This window comes from Martes martes, assembly GCF_963455335.1.
Source record: "Martes martes genome assembly, chromosome: 4".
Classification (NCBI taxonomy): Eukaryota; Metazoa; Chordata; class Mammalia; order Carnivora; family Mustelidae; genus Martes; species Martes martes.
The window spans coordinates 70,047,729-70,067,523 of NC_137891.1; positions in this window are offsets into that span (position 1 = coordinate 70,047,729).

Consider the following 19,795-nt stretch of genomic DNA (forward strand, 5'->3'; position numbering starts at 1 on the left):
AGGACTATACGTATCTAATGAAATATAAATAAAATGTTGTTAATATAGTCATTTGATGTATGGTAGATAATCTATGCAAGATGAAAAAAGCAATAAAAACATTTTTTTAATATTTTTAATTTTAATTCCAGTATAGTTAACATACAGTGTTATACTAGTTTCAGGTATACAATGTAGTAATTCAGCACTTCCATACATTATCCAGTGTTCATCATGACAAGTGCACTCCTTAATCCCCTCACCTATTTCATCCATCCCCCAACCCACATCCCTTCTGGTAACCATCAGCTCCTTCTCTATAGTTAAGAGTCTGTTTCCTGGTTTGTTTCTCTCTTTTTTTTCCTTTGCTCTTTTTTTTTTTTTTCCTTAAATTCAGCATATGAGTGAAATCATATGGTTGTCTACCTCTGACTGACTTATTTTGCTTAGCATTATACTGTCTAGTCCCATCCATATCATTGCAATTGGCAAGATTTCAGTATTTTTTATGGCTGAGTAATATTCCATTGTATATATAAGTATATACCATATTTTTATCCATTCACCTCTTGATGGATACTTGGGCTGCTCCCATAGTTTGCCTATTATAAATAATGCTGCTGTAAACATAGGGTTGTGTAGATGAGGGGAGACAAGATGATGAGCAAGTAGGAGGAGGTGCCCTTTCAACCTGTACCCTAAAGTGAGCTGATTACCTACCAAAGAACTCCGATCACCCAGGAAATCAGCCTGAGATTAGAATTATACACTTCTGGATCTCTACGAGGGCAGAAGATGCCAGTGGGCAGGTACAGTGGAGTGGGAACATCGGGCTGATATTGGAAGATAAACAAAAGGGGGAGGGAGCCACCAGAAGCGACCCATTGGAAAGTAATACCCCAATACAAGAGTGCCCTGCAACTGGGGACCAGCATTAACTTGGAGTCTGGTTGAAAGCACTCAAAAAGAGGAAAGGATTGTGGGGGGGAAACTGTGGGAATCGGGGCAGTTAGGGACAGGGGCTTAAGTCCCCTGACCCAGGACAGTCACTGCTGGTGCTGAGCCAGAGGGAGTGCGACGAAGAAGCCAGGTTTTGGTCCCTGAGTGGCCGGAGCGCCTGAGAATGTCTGGGTGGTGGCTCCCGTGAGGGTGAGGGAGCCTCACCAGCCAGCCGGCAGAACCACAGCCTTTTGCACTCTCCACGCGCACGCTGTGCTACCAGAGTCTGAGTGTCCCCCGCCTCCCGCAGAGAGGTGCATGCAGACACCAGCCGGCACTCTGTTGGACTCGGAGAGTCTGAGTACTCCCAGCCCGGGCCAGTGGGAAAATCTCAGGGCGCTATCCCTGCTTGGGACATCTCTGGCGGTCTGGAGCTGCCCAGACAGCCGCAGCTATCGTCGTTTTGGGTACAAGCGGGAGTTCCTGTGACCCCAGAGACCGTGACTGGGAATGTGCTATGCCAGCGGCTGAGGGGAAATTTATGTGCTCTGGAGCACCCAGAGGGGAACAGACTGAGGCTTCTCTCAGAGAGGGAGGTCTGGGTGCAGTTTGCTTTCCTCTAAACCTCTAAAAACCATCAAAAGCTGCCAAGGGGAGAGAAAACAAATGAACAAACAAAAAAACCTCCAGAGAACAAAAGCCTGAAAAACTGGTTTCCTCAGAGCCCACCCTCTTGATGGGGGCAGGAGGACTTAACTCTAGCAATATTGCCTGAAAACAAACGCAGCTGGCCCCTCCCCTGGGAAGCCAACCAAAAAAAAAAAAAAAAGAGGACAACCACCATCACTTCATAGATACAACTTTTATTTTTAATTTGTTCCCACTATTCTGGTTCATTTACTTATATTTATATATATTATATATTATTTTTATATATATGTATGTGTGTGTGTATATAAATATATATGTGTGTATGTATATACATACATATATATGTATATATGTATGTATATGTATGTATATATACATATACATATATACATATACATACATATATATGTATGTATATACATACACACATATATATTTATATACACATGTATATATATACACACACATATATACATATATACATATGTATATATAAAAATATAATTTATATATATATTATATATATTATTTTATATATATTATATAAATATAAATATAAATATAATATATATATATATAATTATATATAATACATATATAATGTATATTCATTATATAAAAATATAAATATAATATATGTATATACACACATATATTATATATAATTTATATATATTATATATAAAATATATATTATTTTATTTGTATAAATATAAATATTATATATAATATATATTATATAATTATATATATACATATATATGTATATATATATACACACATACATACGTATGTATATAAATTTTTAATCTATTTACTCCCACAGTCAGATGTCCAGTACATCAAATTCCATAATAACCTTTTAACTTGAACTTTTTGATACATATACCTGTGTTTTTCTTTTGCTTTTCTATTTTTTAATTTTTTAAATTTAATTTTATTTTTGTTTATCCTTTTTTAAAAAATATTCATATAGAGTTAAGCTTCAAGGTAATCCCCTTTCCCCAATCAATGCTACCCCTGTAGGTAAACTAGTTTTTAATCCCCCTTTATCTTAGGAAAGTTGAGTCCTTTAACAAAGATATCAAGATACATCCAGGAAGAATCAAAATAACCTTCCTCGCCCACGCTGAGAATTTATAACCACTCTCCTTTTTCTTCCACCAGTGTTTCTGTGTATTTGTTTTTGTCCTGGTAGTATATAAATCTTATACTTGGGGTTCTTTTTGACGAGGTTCTTTTTGTTTTTATTTATTTGTTTGTTTTTCTCTTGTCATCTACTTTTGTCGGTCTTTTTGTTTGCCTCGTTTTGTTTGTATACTTCATAAATCTTAGCTTGGGGCCCATTTGGGCTGGGCCTTCTCTTTTATCTTTCTTTTTTTTTCCCCCCGTCTCTTTATTTATTTATTTATTTTTCTTTTTTCTTTCTTTTGGGTGGGGACTCTTGATTGCTCAGAAGCGTTCCAGGGTGCACCTTGCCTATACCACAGTCGATGCATTTAGCTACACATCCGTTCAGCCATCTCTCACCAAAATGACTGGGAGGAGGAATGCCCAACAGAAGAAAAATTCAGAGACGGGGCCTTCTGCATCAGAGCTATTGGATATGGACGTAGACAATATGTCAGGGAATTCAGGCTAACAATTACCCAGGCAATAGCTAGGTTGGAGAAAGCCATGCATGACAAAATGGAATTGATTAGGGCAGAAGTGAAAGCCACCAGGGATGATGTTCACAATGTTCTCAGTGAGTTCCAATCTAGTCTAAATTCTCTAAAAGCTAGGGTAACTGAGGCAGAAGGTAGAATTAGTGATCTGGAGGACAAACAGATAAAAAGGATCAGGAGGAAGCATGAAACAAACAGCTTAGAAGCCATGAAAACAGAATTAGGGAAATAAATGATGCCATGAAACATTCCAACGTCAGAATTATTGGAATCCCTGAAGGGGAGGAGAAAGAAAGAAGACTAGGAGATATAGTTGAACAAATTCTCCATGAAAATTTTCCCAATCTGGCGAATGGAACCAGCATTCGTGTACTAGAGCAGACAGGTCTGCCCCCAAGATCATAGAATCTAGAAAGACCTGAAGACACCTGATAGTGAAAATGATGAATCATAATTGCAGACAGGAGCTCTTGAAAGCAGATAGGACAAAGAAATTCCTTACGTACAGAGGAAAGCCCATCAGAATAATGTCGGACCTGTCCACAGAAACCTGGCAAGCCAGAAAGGGCTGGGAAGATGTATTCAGGGCACTAAGTGAAAAGAACATGCAGCCAAGAATAGTTTATCCAGCAAGACTGACATTCAAAATGGATGAAGAGATAAAGAGCTTCCAAGACCAGCAAGGTTTAAAAAAGAGTATGTGACCACCAAGCCAACACTGCAGGAGATATTAAGGGAGGTTCTATAAAAGAGGAAAAATCCTAAGAATATCATTGAACAGAAATATATGGAGACAGTCTATAGAAACAAAGACTTCATGGCAACACAATATCAATAAAAATGTATCTCTCAATAATCACTCTCAACGTGAATGGCCTAAATGCACCCATAAAACAACACAGGGTTGCAGATTGGATAAAATGACAGGACGCATCCATATGTTGTCTACAAGAGACCCATTTCGAACCTAAGGATACACCCAGACTGAAAGTGAAGGGATAGAGAAGCATCTTTCATGCCAATGGACCTCAAAAGAAGGCTGGGGTAGCGATTCTCATATCAGATAAATTAGATTTTAAACTAAAGACTGTAGTCAGAGATATAGAAGGACACTACATAATACTTAAAGGGACTATCCACCAAGAAGATCTAAAAATTGTAAATATTTATGCCCCCAATATGGGAACAGCCAATTACATAAGAAAACTGTTAATCAAGATAAAGAGTCATATTGATATGAATACATTAATAGTAGGAGATCTTAACATACAACTCTCAGTAATAGATCATCCAAGCAGAAAACCAATAAAGAAACAAGAGCATTGAATGACACATTGGACCAGGTGGGCCTTATAGATATATACAGAATATTCCACCCTAAAACAACAGAATACTCATTCTTCTTGAGTGCACATGGAGCCTTCTCCAGAATAAACCACATACTGGGTCACAAATCAGGGCTCAGCCAATACCAAAAGACTGAGACTATTCCCTGCATATTCTCAGATCACAATGCTTTGAAACTGGAGCTCAATCACAAGGAAAAGTATGGAAGGAACTCAAACACCTGGAAGCTAAAGACCACTTTGCTTAAGAATGCTTGGATCAACCAGGAGATCAAAGAAGAACTTAAACAATTCATGGAAACCAATGAGAATGAAGACACTTCGGTCCAAAACCTATGTATACAGCAAAGGCGGTCCTAAGGGGAAATACATGGCCATCCAAGCCTCCCTCAAAAAAATTGAAAAATCCAGAATATACCAGCTGTCTCTGCACCTTAAAGAACTGGAGGATCAACAACAAATTAAGCCAACTCCACACACATGAAGGGAAATAATCAAGATTAGAGCAGAGATCAATGAGATAGAAACTAGAGATACAGTAGAACACATCAATGAAACTAGAAGCTGTTTTTTTGAAAAAATCAATAAGATCGATAAACCATTGGCCAAACTATTCCAAAAGAAAAGAGAGGAGGCCCAAGTTAACAAAATTATGAATGAAAAGGGAGAGATCACAACTAACACCACGGAAATAGAAACAATCATCAGAAGTTATTGTCAACAGTTATATGCCAATAAGTTAAGCAACCTAGATGAAATGGATGCGTTCCTGGAAAACTACAAACTCCCAAAATTGAACCAGGAAGAAATTGACAACCTGAATAGACCGATATCTAGTAACGAGATTGAAGCAGTGATCAAAAACCTCCCAAAAAACAAGAGCCCAGGACCTGACGGAGGGAATTCTACCAGACTTTCAAAGAAGAAATAACACCTGTTCTCCTGAAGCTGTTTCAAAAAATTGAAGCAGAAGGAAAACTTCCAGACTCTTTTTATGAAGCCAGCATTACCCTGATCCCCAAACCAGGCAAAGACCCCACCAAAAAGGAGAATTTCAGACCAATATCACTGATGAATATGGATGCTAAGATTCTCAACAAGATCCTAGCAAATAGGATCCAACAGCACATTAAAAAGATTATCCACCATGACCAGGTGGGATTCATCCCTGGGTTGCAAGGATGGTTCAACATTCGCAAATCAATCAATCACCCCCAAACTACTAGAACTCATACAGCAATTCAGTAATGTGGCAAGATACAAAGTCAATGGACAGAAATCAGTTGCTTTCTTATATACTAACAATGAAAATACAGAAAGGGAAATTAGAGAAATGATTCCATTTACTATAGCATCGAGAACCATAAGATACCTGGGAATAAACCTAACCAAAGAGGTTAAGGATCTGTACTTGAGGAACTACAGAACACTCATGAAAGAAATTGAAGAAGACACAATAAGATGGAAGACCATTCCATGCTCTTGGATCGGAAGAATAAACATTGTTAAAATGTCTATACTGCCTAGAGCAATCTATTCTTTTAATGCCATTCTGTTCAAAGTTCCACCAGTATTTTTCAAAGAGCTGGAGCAAATAATCCTAAAATTTGCATGGAATCAGAAGAGATCCCGAATTGCTAAGGAAATGTTGAAAAAGAAAAACAAAACTGGCGGCATCACATTGCCTGATTTTAAGCTTTACTACAAAGCTGTGATCACCAAGACAGCATGGTACTGGCATAAAAACAGACACATAGACCAGTGGAACAGAGTAGAGAGCCCAGATATGGATCGTCAACTCTATGGTCAAATAATCTTCGACAAAGCAGGAAAAAAATATACAGTGGAAAAAAGACAGTCTCTTCAATAAATGGTGCTGGGAAAATTGGACAGCTATATACAGAAGAATGAAACTCGACCATTCTCTTACACCGTATACAAAGATAAACTTGAAATGGATAAAAGACCTCAATGTGAGACAGGAATCCATCAGAATCCTAGAGGAGAACATAGACAGTAACCCCTTTGACATCAGCCACAGCAACTTCTTTCAAGACATGTCTCCAAAGGCAAAGGAAACAAAAGCAAAAATGAACTTTTGGAACTTCATCAAGATCAAAAGCTTCTGCACAGTAAAGGAAACTGTCACCAAAACAAAAAGGCAACACACAGAATGGGAGAAGATATTCGGAAATAACACTACAGACAAAGGGCTGCTATCCAGGATCTATAAAGAACTCCTCAAACTCAACACACACAAAACAGATAACCACATCAAAAAATGGGCAGGAGACATAAACAAACACTTCTCCAAAGAAGACATATAAATGGCTAACAGACACATGAAAAAATTTTCATCATCATTAGCCATCAGGGAGATTCAAATCAAAACCACATTGAGATACCATGTTACACCAGTTAGAGTGGCTAAAATTAACAAGACAAGAAACAACATGTGTTGGAGAGAATGTGGAGAAAGGGGAACGCTCTTTCACTGTTGGTGGGAATGCAAGTTGGTGCAGCCACTTTGGAAAACAGTGTGGAGATTCCTTAAGAAATTCAAAATAGAGCTACTCTATGACCCTGCAATTGCATTACTGGGTATTTACCCCAAAGATACAGATGAAGTGAACAGAAGGACCATCTGTACCCGAATGTTCATAGCAGCAATGGCCACAGTCGCCAAACTATGGAAAGAGCCAAGATGAACTTCAACAAATGAAGGAATAAAGAAAATATGGCCCAAATATACAGTGGAGTATTATGCCTCCATCAGAAAGGATGAATACCCAACTTTTGTTATCAACGTGGATAGTACAGGAAGAGATTATGCTGAGTGAAATAAGTCAAGCAGAGAGAGTTAATTAACATGTGGTTTCACTTGTGGAGCATAAGGAATAACATGGAGGACATTGGGAGATGGAAAGAAGAAATGAGTTGGGTGAAATTGGAGGGGAAGCCAAACCATGAGAAACAAACAAACAAAACCAAACTCTGAGAAACAAACTGAGGGTTTTGGAGGGGAGGAGGGAGGGGGGTTGGGTGAGCCTGGTGGTGGGTGTTAAGGAGGGCACGTATTGCTTGGAGCACTGGGTGTGGTGCATAAACAATGAACCTTGGAACACTGAAAAAAGTTTTTAAAAAAAAAGGTATAAAAAAAAATGTCCTCTAGTTTAGTCATTTCTCTTTATTTAACCCTTAAATTATTTCTCCTAGGAAATGGCCAGATCATCAAAGTAATCCATGGGAACGCACACTACAGGTCTTTGACCTTTCAAAGATTCTCAGGGGAAACAGAGTCATTATGAATGGTTTTTTTTTTTGTTTTTTTTTTTTTTTTTTTGCCAGTCTGAAATCATCACAAATTCTAGAGGGATAACTGTCCCTCTGGACATACTATTGAATTTCCACTCAGCCTTCCCTTCCTAGTGGAATAGCTCAGCCTAGCCCTCTTCAATCATTTTGAGGTTCTTAAACAAGAGATTTGGGAGTAATTTTTAAATTACTTGTTGTTACAGAATTATTTTAACAAACTACTGTGTCAGAAGAAAGGGTCTCTGTGACACTGATATAAATCAAGTGTATATGCTGAAAAAACATGGTACATTAACATGCTTTTTTATGCCTTGTAATATTATACATTATACTTTGTCATGTTGTCTCTGATTTTTCATGGGGAATAGCCTAAGTGAAAGGTATTGCACTTTAAAAATTACCACTTGTCCTGGACCAGGTGATTTGAATATGGATTTTATGTCACCAAAGGGTAATTATGTGTCAACATGAGCATGCAGCAATGAATCCAAGAAATAAGAGTGTATGTGTTCCTTAATATTGCTATCTAGAAAACTACAATGCTTTGTAGAGTTGCTCAGCACTCATCTCCACATTGTCTTTATACTTGATCAAGGGTCAGTACTAAGCATTACTTTATGCCCTAAGTCTTGTCTGATGACTTAGTACATATTGAACTGGGAAATTAAATCTCTCTCACTCAGAGATATGCAAGAGACCACTCACAACTCATAGCAGAATGGTACAACCCCAAGTGGAATAACAGTTTATAATTTCATGGAACCTTTTTATATTTGCACGAGTTTAACATCTAGCCAGAAGGCAAAAAGACTCAGGAGACAGCTTTTCTGATTGTAACAAGGAGAATAAGCCTGAAAAGCTCCAATATCACAGTAAACCATGTTGGAGTAGCTAGTGTTAAATTTTGCCTCCTGGCATAAACAACTAGAAAAACAATTGGACACAATCTATGAAACAGGTGATTTTACACATTGGACAACAGCTACTATAGGATTATGATCCTGGGAAAATTAAACAAAGAAGCTTATAAGTCATCCTGAGGTTTTTCATGGAGGTACTTTCAGAATCACAGTATAAGAGCAGACCTTGTAGAATTTGCTGAATTTAGGAGACAGAAATTGCATTTTAATGAGGCTGTAATAGCCAAAAGTTTAAAAACAGAGTAAGGAAGCAAAGAGATGTGTGCAGAAAAAGAGCACCAGAAATCTGCAGAGAGTGCCACTTGAGTTTGTTGCTGAACATAATTTGTTCATGTATAGGATAAATACCCTGAAGTCAAGCAAAGATATACTCTTAGCTATAAGATAAACAATTCCCAGAGATCACCCAGTGCTGTAAAATGTTCAAGTTACAACCTGCCATAGTGGAGATGCCTCACTGAACAATGAGGGTATTCAGTAGAGAAATCTGGGTGATCACCTCTCAGAAATAAGGCAGATTTATACCTATAGTAAACTTAGTGTGGACCCACCCTAAAAGGTTTTTAAAATAAGCCTCAAAAGGATCAAGCTGCTCCACAAATAACTTACTTATCAAGACAAACTTCAACATTTTTTAAACTCTCAAGAGCAGACACTACACTAAAACACTCTAGACAAAAATACAACAAACAAAATGGCTGGCACCCAATTAAAATTTACTAGAATATGAAAAATCAGGACAGTCTTAGCCACAACCAGAAGAAAAATTAGACTATAGAAAGAAGCAAATATGACGGACATGATGGAATCAGTAAGGGACTCTAATGAAGCAATTACAAACATAATTAAGAATTTAAAGAAAACGTAGGGGCACCTAGATGGTTCAGTTGGTTGAGGTTCTGACTCTTGTTTTTGACTCAGGTTATGATCTCATGGGTCCTGGGATCAAGCGCCATATTGGGCTCTGTGCTCAGCTGGGAGTCAGCTTGAAGATTCTCTCCCTCTGCCCTGCCCCTACTCATGAACACATGCATTCATTCTCTATCTCTCTAAAATAAATAAATAAGAATTTAAAGAAAATGTAAATCTGAAGTCAAGAGAGAGAGAATTCATAAAAGTGAACCAAATATTTCTAGACAAGAAGAATACAATGTAGGAGATGAAAAAATTTTTATAGGTTTGACATGTTATCAGATAGTTTTGAAAACTTTATTCAATAAACTTTAAGACATAGCAAAAATTAGATGATAGGTAGGTAAGCACACAGAGAAAAACAACTATAAAAATCAAGTAACACCTCTATAACTTGTGGGAAAATGTAAAGCAGTCTAACGTGTTTAATTTGAGTTCCCAAAATGGAGAAAAGCCAAAAATATTTAAAGGAATAATATTGCTATACCTGTTATTAGAGCTAGAAATTTTATTTTGTTGATTATTTGGGATTTTATACATGAAGAGTCATGTCATCAGTGGGCAAAGACAGTTTTATTCCTTCTTTCCCAGTCTGAATACTTTCTTCTTTTCCTGTGTTGAATTATTGCAGTAGTTTGGAATTCCAGTAAAACATTGACTAGAAGTGATGAGAGAACATGCTTGTTTTGTCTATGAACACAGGGGAAAATGTTCAATTTAATGTTCAATGTTACAGATAACACCACTAAGTGTGATGTTATCTGTAGCTTTTTGAGATACTGTTTATCAAACTAAGGAAGTTCCCCTCTAATGCCAGTCTTCTGAGACCTTTTATCATGAAAGGGTGTTCAATTTTGTCATATATTTTTTCTCTGTCAAATGATATAGTCATACCATTGTTCATCTTGAGACTATTGATAGGGAGATTCCATTGATTAATTTTTAAATGTTGAATCATTCTCACATAACTGGAATAAATCCCAATTGGTTATAATATGTAGTTTTTTCATACACTGTTGGATATAATTTGATAATATTTTCTTGAAGATTTTTACATCTTTACATCTGTATTCTTGATACAGTTTGTATTCTGTATCAGGATACATCTGATACATCTGTATTCTTGATGCAGTTTTGTTTTTTTTTTTTCTCATAATGTCTTGGTTAACATTAAAGTAATGCCGGAGAGCTTGAATTAGGATGTGTTCACTTTGTTTCTGTTTTCTGGTTGAGAGTGTGAAGAATTGGTATCAATTCATCCTTAAATATTTAGTAGAATTCACTATTAAAACTATGTGGGTTTGGTGCTTTCTTTTTTTGGAAGATGTTAAACTAATGCTTCCATTTCTTTAACATAGATAAATCTGTTCAGATCATCCATTTCTCCTTGTGTAAGTGTTGGCAGTTTGTGTTTTCTAACCAATTGGTCCATTTCATCTAAGTTATCAAGTTTGTGGACATAGAGTTCTTTATGGTATTTCTTTTTTCTTTCAATGTCCATGGGATTCAGAGTGATAAACCCTTTTATAAAACTTTTGGTATTGGTTATTTGTGTATTCTTTTTTTTTTTCTTGGTAATCTAGATAGAGCCTTAATAATTTTGTGTGTCTATTTTCAGAGAACCAGCTTTGAGGTTTATGATTTTTCTCTTGTTTTCCTATTTTCATTTTCGTTGATTTCTGGTCTAATTTTTAATATGTTTTTTCTTCTGTTTGCTTTAGACATAAATTAATCTCTCCAGTTTCCTAAGATAGAAATATAAATTATTGATTTAAGCACTTCTTTCTTTTCTAACAAATTCATTCAATGCTATAAAATTCCCTCAAAACACTGCTTTCAATGTATTACACAAATTTTAACGATTTGTATTTTCATTAGCTCAAAATATTTTTAAATTTCTCTTGAGACTTCTTTGACTCGTGTCTAGCTATGTTGCTTAATTTCTAGATATTTGGAGCTATTCTAGCTATCTTTCTGTTACTGATTTCTGGTTTAATTCCATTGTGGTCTGAAACACATTTTGTATGACTTCTATTTTTTAATACATGTAAAGTATTTTTTATGGTCTAGAATAAGGTCTATGTTGATAAATGTTTCATGCAAGCTTGAGAAAAATGTTTATTCTGCTGTTCGAGGCAGTAGTGTATAAATGTCAGTTAGATACCATTGATTGATAGTGTTGTTCAAGTCAATTATATCCTTAAGTCTTTCCTGTCTGTCTTATCTATCAATGCTGAAAATGTGATACTGAAATCTCCAAGTGGAATAGTGGAATTGTCTATCCACCTGCAGTTCTGTCAATTTTTGCCTCTTGTATTTTGACAGTCTGCTGTTGAGTACATATACATTTAAGATGATTATACCTTCCTGGAGAACTGATATATTAACATTATATAATACCACTCTTTATCTCTGAAAATTCTTGCTTTCAAAGTCTTACTTGTCTGAAATTAATGTAACTACTTAGTTATCCCAGTATATCTTTTTCCATCCCTTTGCTTTGAAACTAATTGAATATTTATAGTTAAGTGAGGTCCTTGTAGACAACATACAGTTAAGTTTATTTATAATTTTATATATATATATATATATAAACATATATAATATGTAACTTATAAGCTAGAGGAGTGCTGAGCTTTGGGGAAGTGAAAGAAGACGGGTGTGGTTATGCTATAAAAGTTAAACTGTTGTGTAGCCTAACTTAGACTAGAGAGGATGGTACAGTCTTGTAGAATATGTTAAGTAATCTCATTAAGAAGCTCTGGAAAGGTTTTAAGTTTTAAAAGAGTGATCTCCTTTAATATGCATCTGGTCAAAAGTCACCCAGCTGGCGAAGAATATACTTGGATATATATCCAGGTCCCACTGTTTTCCAAAATATATTCTCTTTCCATAAGGAAGGCTCATTTATTTGCAGTATACTATTCATAAACCTAGTAATAACAGAGATGGTACATGTTAGAGACCTGTTAGGATAATTACTGTGCAACTCCAACTTCTCTTTTAATATTATTTTGACTCCTTTCAGTCCATTTCTTCAGTTCATAGAAAGACCAAACTTAACAGCATTTGAGTGCAAAATAAAAAGTCCAAACCAAAAAACAAGCACCAGTGCAGGGCTAACAAATATACTTCCCACAAAGGTCTTTGCATGCAGCATTCACCCTTCAGAGAAGAATATTCCATACTCAGACTGTATCTCCCTCACGTTATACCTGCTGAGTCAGACTTGGCAGTCTCCATACACATTCAGTATAATTTAAAAACATTTACACTTGTTCTTTCCCACATAGATTCAAGTGTTGAGTGCTCTGAATGTTTTCAGACAGATGTTATCAGATATTTTCTTGGCATAATTTCCTCAGCGTATTTGCATAGAACAACCATTGCCACTGAAAATGAGGTGCAATCAATGAAAAAACAATTTGTGTTTATTTTTGGTATTTGGTAATATACCTACCTGTATTGAGGAAAGATTTTTCCTTTACTATGCTAAAAATACTTCTGTTCCAACATATCTTTGTATTTAGTCTGAAATATATATATATATATACATATATATGTACAAATACATATATACAGTTTGTACTTAATCTGATATATATATAGTTGACTGATATATATATATATATAATATATATGTGATCTGATATATAATATAATCTGATGTGTGTGTGTATGTATAGTTGACACTTAAGCAACATGGGTTTGAGCTGGGCAGGTCCACTTAAAAGTGAATTTTTTCAGTAAATACAGTACAATACTGTAAATATATTTTCTCTTATGATTTTCTTAATAACTTTTCTTTAGCTTACATTATTATAAGAATACAGTACATGATATGTAATATACAAAATATGTGTTAATCAACTGTGTATGCTTTGGTAGGGTTTCCTATCAATAGTAGGATATTAGTAGTTAAGTTTTGGGGCAGTCAGAAGTTATACATGGATTTTTGACTATATTGTTCAGGGGTTAACTATATATGGATTTCAGTTTATCAGATTGAATAGAACATGTGCATTTCCCCCATTGTTGCCCTCTCCCGTTTTCCTCTAAATGGCATATTTCCTTTTTTCTTTGTTTATTCCTAACAAGGGAACTGGCGTTAAACTTCTACTTCTGGTTAGCATTTAAAGACTTCAGGAAGCTATAGCTTTCACTATAACAACCAAAGAATTTGGATGATTTTTAAAAAGTCATTTTTTAAAAAAGATTTTCAGGGTTGTTTTTTAAATGTGATGATACAAAGAATCTTAAAAGAACTAAACTTGAGAAAAATGAAAACTTCCTAGAAAAAGAGAAACTGCTTACTTTTATGCCTAGGGCAGAGTGGATAAAAGAGAAAATCTTCTATATACAAGGGGCAATCCATATGTAAGAAGAAACTACCCAAATTTCTAAAGGAGCGTGCAGGATGACAAGATGAATTCTATTTCAAAAATCCCCAGAAGCAAAATATTTCTTCAGCCGTCCATAATTCTTTCCCCAAAGGGCTCCAAATATATGGAGATATGCTACATCCTGAGGCCAAAACAGTCAGGTAACATTTTTCCTGAAGTGTATGATGCTGGAGAGGGTATTGTTGAACTAATCAGCATCCCCAAAAGATGCATGTAAATCATAAAAAGACCTTGAGAGTTCATAGTCCATAGATCCCAATTCCTTCTGAAATGTGGATTCTTGATCTTACCCTCAAAACATTTAAAACCAGGAGTGAATTAAATGAAAAAAGCCTCAATCCATATCAGATCCAGTTCCATAGGAACTTCAATATCCTCTTTTTCGAAATTAGATATCATTGATTTCCTACCTACTTTTTTTTTTTAATGCAGAAGTTTCAACATGTGATAAGACATCATGACATGCAAAAACAAACAAAAAACACAAATTCAGGAAAGTATGACCAAAAATGAAAGAAAAAATTGTTATGAAGAATAGAACCACGGAGGAGTCAAATGGCAGAGAAGTAGCAGGCTGAGACGACATCAGGTAGCAGGAGATCAGCTAGATAGCTTATCTAACCATTGAGAACACCTACAAATCCAACAGGAAATCGAAGAGAAGAAGAGCAACTATTCTAGAAACAGAAAATCGATCACTTTCTGAAAGGTAGAACCTGCGGAGAAGTGAATCCAAAGCGACGGGAAGACAGACCGCGGTGGGAGGGGCCGGCTCCCGGCAAGTGGCGGAGCAATGGAGCACAAAATCAGGACTTTTAAAAGTCTGCTCCACGGAGGGATATCGCTCCAGAGGCTAAACCGGGGGGAAGCCCACGTGGGGTCAGCATAACCACAGGTCCTGCGAGGTCACAGAAGGACCAGGGTTTCTGAGTGTCGCAGAGCTCGCAGGTATTAGAGCAGGGAAGCTGGCTACAGCGACAAAGCTGAGGAGTGAGCTCTCAGCACGGCGTTACCTTGAGCCGGTCGCAGGCTGGGTGGGCTTGGAGCGCAGCCAGAGGCCACGAATATGGAAGCAACTGGGCACTTTTCTCCTAGTGCGAGCAATTGAGCGCTTTCCTCCAGGCGCAGGCCAGGGAGGCAGGGCAGTTGGGTGCTTTTCTCTGAAGGTGCACTGAGGAGCGGGACCCCAAGCTCTCGGCTCCTCCGGGCTGGAGATTGGGAGGCCGCCATCTTCATTCCTGTCCTCTGGAACTCTACGGAAAGCGCTTAGGGAGCAAAAGCTCCCAAAAGCAAACCCAAGCGGATTACTTAGCCTGGCCCCTGGCAAGGGCAGTGCAATTCCTCCTGGGGCAAAGACACTTGAGAATCACTACAACAGGCCCCTCCCCAGAAGATCAACAAGAAACCCAGCCAAGACCAACTTCACTCACCAAGAACTGCGGAATTCCAGAGGAGGAGAAAGCAAATCTTATCTGGACAAAATGACAAGGTGGAAAAACTCACCTCAAAAAAAAGAACAAGAGGCAGTACCGAAGGCTGGGGACCTAATCAATACAGACACTGGTAATATGACAGATCTAGAGTTCAGAATGACAATTCTCAAGGTTCTAGCCGGGCTCGAAAAGGGCATAGAAGATATTAGAGAAACCCTCTCCGGAGAGATAAAAGCCCTTTCTGGAGAAATAAAAGAACTAAAATCTAACCAAGTGAAATCAAAAAAGCTATTCATGAGGTGCAATCCAAAATGGAAGCTCTCACTGCTAGGATAAATGAGGCAGAAGAAAGAATTAGTGACATAGAAGACCAAATGACAGAGAATAAAGAAGCTGAGCAAAAGAGAGACAAACAAATACTGGACCACAAGGAGAGAATTCGAGAGATAAGCGACACCATAAGACGACACAACATTAGAATAATTAGGATTCCAGAAGAAGAAGAAAGAGAGGGGAGCAGAAGGTATATTGGAGACAATTATTGGAGAGAATTTCCCTAATATGGCAAAGGGAACAAACATCAAAATCCAGGAGATGCTAAGAACGCACCACAAAATAAAAAAAAAAAAATAGGTACACACCTTGTCACCTGATAGTAATATTTACAAGTCTTAGCGACAAAGAGAAAATTCTGAAAGCAGCCCGGGAAAAGAAGTCTGTAACATACAAGGGTAAGAAGATTAGATTGGCAGCGGACCTATCCACAGAGAGCTGGCAGGCCAGAAAGAACTGGCATGATATATTCAGAGCGCTAAACAAGAAAAACATGCAGCCAAGAATACTATATCAGGCTAGGCTATCACTGAAAATAGAAGGAGAGATAAAAAGCTTCCAGGACAAACAAAAACTGAAAGAATTTGCAAACACCAAACCAGCTCTACAGGAGATATTGAAAGGGGTCCTCTAAGCAAAGAGAGACCCTAAAAGTAGTAGATCAGAAAGAAACGGAGACAATATACAGTAACAGTCACCTTACAGGCAATACAATGGCACTAAATTCATATCTCTCAATAGTTACCCTGAATGTAAATGGGCTAAATGCCCCAATCAAAAGACACAGGGTATCAGAATGGATAAAAAAACAAAACCCATCAATATGCTGCCTACAAGAAACTCAATTGAGACCCGAAGACACCTCCAGATTTAAAGTGAGGGGGTGGAAAACAATGTACCATGCTAATGGACATCAGAAGAAAGCTGGGGTGGCAATCCTTATATCAGATCAATTAGATTTTAAGCCAAAGACTATAATAAGAGATGAGGAAGGACACTATATCATACTCAAAGGGTCTGTCCAACAAGGAGACCTAACAATCTTAAATATCTATGCCCCTAACATGGGAGCAGCCAACTATATAAGCGAATTAATAACAAAATCAAAGAAATACATTGACAATAATACAATAATAGTAGGGGACTTTAACACTCCCCTCACTGAAATGGACAGATCATCTAAGCAAAAGATCAACAAGGAAATAAAGGCCTTAAATGACACACTGGACCAGATGGACATCTCAGATCTATTCAGAACGTTCCATCCCAAAGCAACAGAATACACATTCTTCTCTAGTGCACATGGAACACTCTCCAGAATAGACCACATCCTGGGTCATAAATCAGGTCTCAATCGGTACCAAAAGATTGAGATCATTCCCTGCATATTTTCAGACCACAATGCTCTGAAGCTAGAACTCAATCACAAGAGGAAGTTTGGAAAGAACACCAATACATGGAGACTAAACAGCATCCTTCTAAAAAATGAATGGGTCAATCAGGAAATTAAAGAAGAATTGAAAAAAATCATGGAAACAAATGATAATGAAAACACAATGGTTCAAAATCTGTGGGACACAACAAAGGCAGTCCTGAGAGGAAAATATATAGCAGTGCAAGCCTTTCTCAAGAAACAAGAAAGGTCTCAAATACACAACCTAACCCTACACCTAAAGGAGCTGGAGAGGGAACAACAAAGAAAGCCTAAACCCAGCAGGAGAAGAGAAATCATAAAGATCAGAGCAGAAATCAATGAAATAGAAACTAAAAAAACAATAGAACAAATCAACAAAACTAGGAGCTGGTTCCTTGAAAGAATTAATAAGATTGACAAACCCCTGGCCAGACTTATCAAAAAGAAAAGAGAAAGGACACAAATAAATAAAATCATGAATGAAAGAGGAGAGATCACCACCAACACCAAAGAAATACAAACAATTATAAGAACATACTACGAGCAACTCTACGCCAACAAATTTGACAATCTGGAAGAAATGGATACATTTCTAGAGAAATATAAACTACCACAACTGAAGCAGGAAGAAATAGATAACCTGAACAGACCCATAACCAGTAAGGACATTGAAACAGTCATCAAAAATCTCCAAACAAACAAAAGTCCAGGACCAGACGGCTTCCTAGGGGAATTCTACCAAACATTTAAAGAAGAATTAATTCCTATTCTCCTGAAACTGTTCCAAAAAATAGAAATGGAAGGAAAACTTCCAAACTCATTTTATGAGGCCAGCATCACCTTGATCCCAAAACCAGACAAGGATCCCATCAAAAAAGAGAATTACAGACCAATATCCTTGATGAACACAGATGCGAAAATTCTCACCAAAATACTGGCCAATAGGATCCAACAGTACATTAAAAGGATTATTCACCACGACCAAGTGGGATTTATTCCAGGGCTGCAAGTTTGGTTCAACATCCGCAAATCCATCAATGTGATACAATACTTTAATAAAAGAAAGAATAAGAACCATATGATACTCTCAATAGATGCTGAAAAAGCATTTGACAAAGTGCAGCATCCCTTCCTGATTAAACTCTTCAAAGTGTAGGGATAGAGGGCACATACCTCAATATTATCAAAGCCGTCTATGAAAAACCCACTTCAAATACCATTCTCAATGGAGGAAAACTGAAAGCTTTTCCGCTAAGGTCAGGAATATGGCAAGGATGTCCGTTTTCACCACTGATGTTCAACATAGTACTAGAAGTCCTAGCCTCAGCAATCAGACAACAAAAAGAAATTAAAGGCATCCAAATCAGGAAAGAAGAAGTCAAACTCTCACTCTTTGCAGATGATATGATACTATATGTGGAAAACCCAAAAGGCTCCACTCCAAAACTGCTAGAACTTGTACAGGAATTCAGTAAAGTGTCAGGATATAAAGTCAATGCACAGAAATCAGTCGCATTTCTTTACACTAACAACAAGACAGAAGAAAGAGAAATTGAGGAGTCAGTCCCATTTACAATCGCACCCCAAACCATAAGATACCTAGGAATAAATCTAACCAAAGAGGCAAAGAATCTATACTCAGAAAAGTATAAAGTACTCATGAAAGAAATTGAGGAAGACACAAAGAAATGGAAAAATGTTCCATGCCCATGGATTGGAAGAACAAATATTGTGAAAATGTCTATTCTACCTAAAGCAATCTACACATTTAATGCAATCCCTATCAGAATCCCATCCATTTTTTTTTCAAAGAAATAGAACAAATAATCCTAAAATGTATATGGAACCTGAAAAGACCTCAAATAGTGAAAGGAATATTGAAAAAGAAAGCCAAAGGTAGTGGCATCACAATTCCAGACTTCAAGCTCTATTACAAAGCTGCCATCATCAAGACAGTACGGTACTCACACCAAAACAGACATATAGATCAATGGAACAGAATAGAGAGCCCAGAAATAGATCCTCAACTCTATGGTCGACTAATCTTCGACAAAGCAGGAAGGAATGTCCAATGGAAAAAAGACAGCCTCTTCAACAAATGGTGCTGGGAAAATTGGACAGCCACATGCAGAAAAATGAAGCTGGACTATTTCCTTATACCACACATGAAAATAGACTCAAAATGGATGAAGGACCTCAATGTAAGAAAGGAATCCATCAAAATCCTTGAGGAGAACGCAGGCAGCAACCTCTTTGACCTCAACCACAGCAACTTCTTCCTAGGAACATTGCCAAAGGCAACAGAAGCAAGAGCAAAAATGAACTATTGGGATTTCATCAAGATCAAAAGCTTTTGCACAGCAAAGGAAACAGTTAACAAAACCAAAAGACAACTGACAGAATGAGAAAAGATATTTGCAAGCGACATATCAGATAAAGGGCTAGTATCCAAAATCTATAAAGAGCTTAGCAAACTCAATACC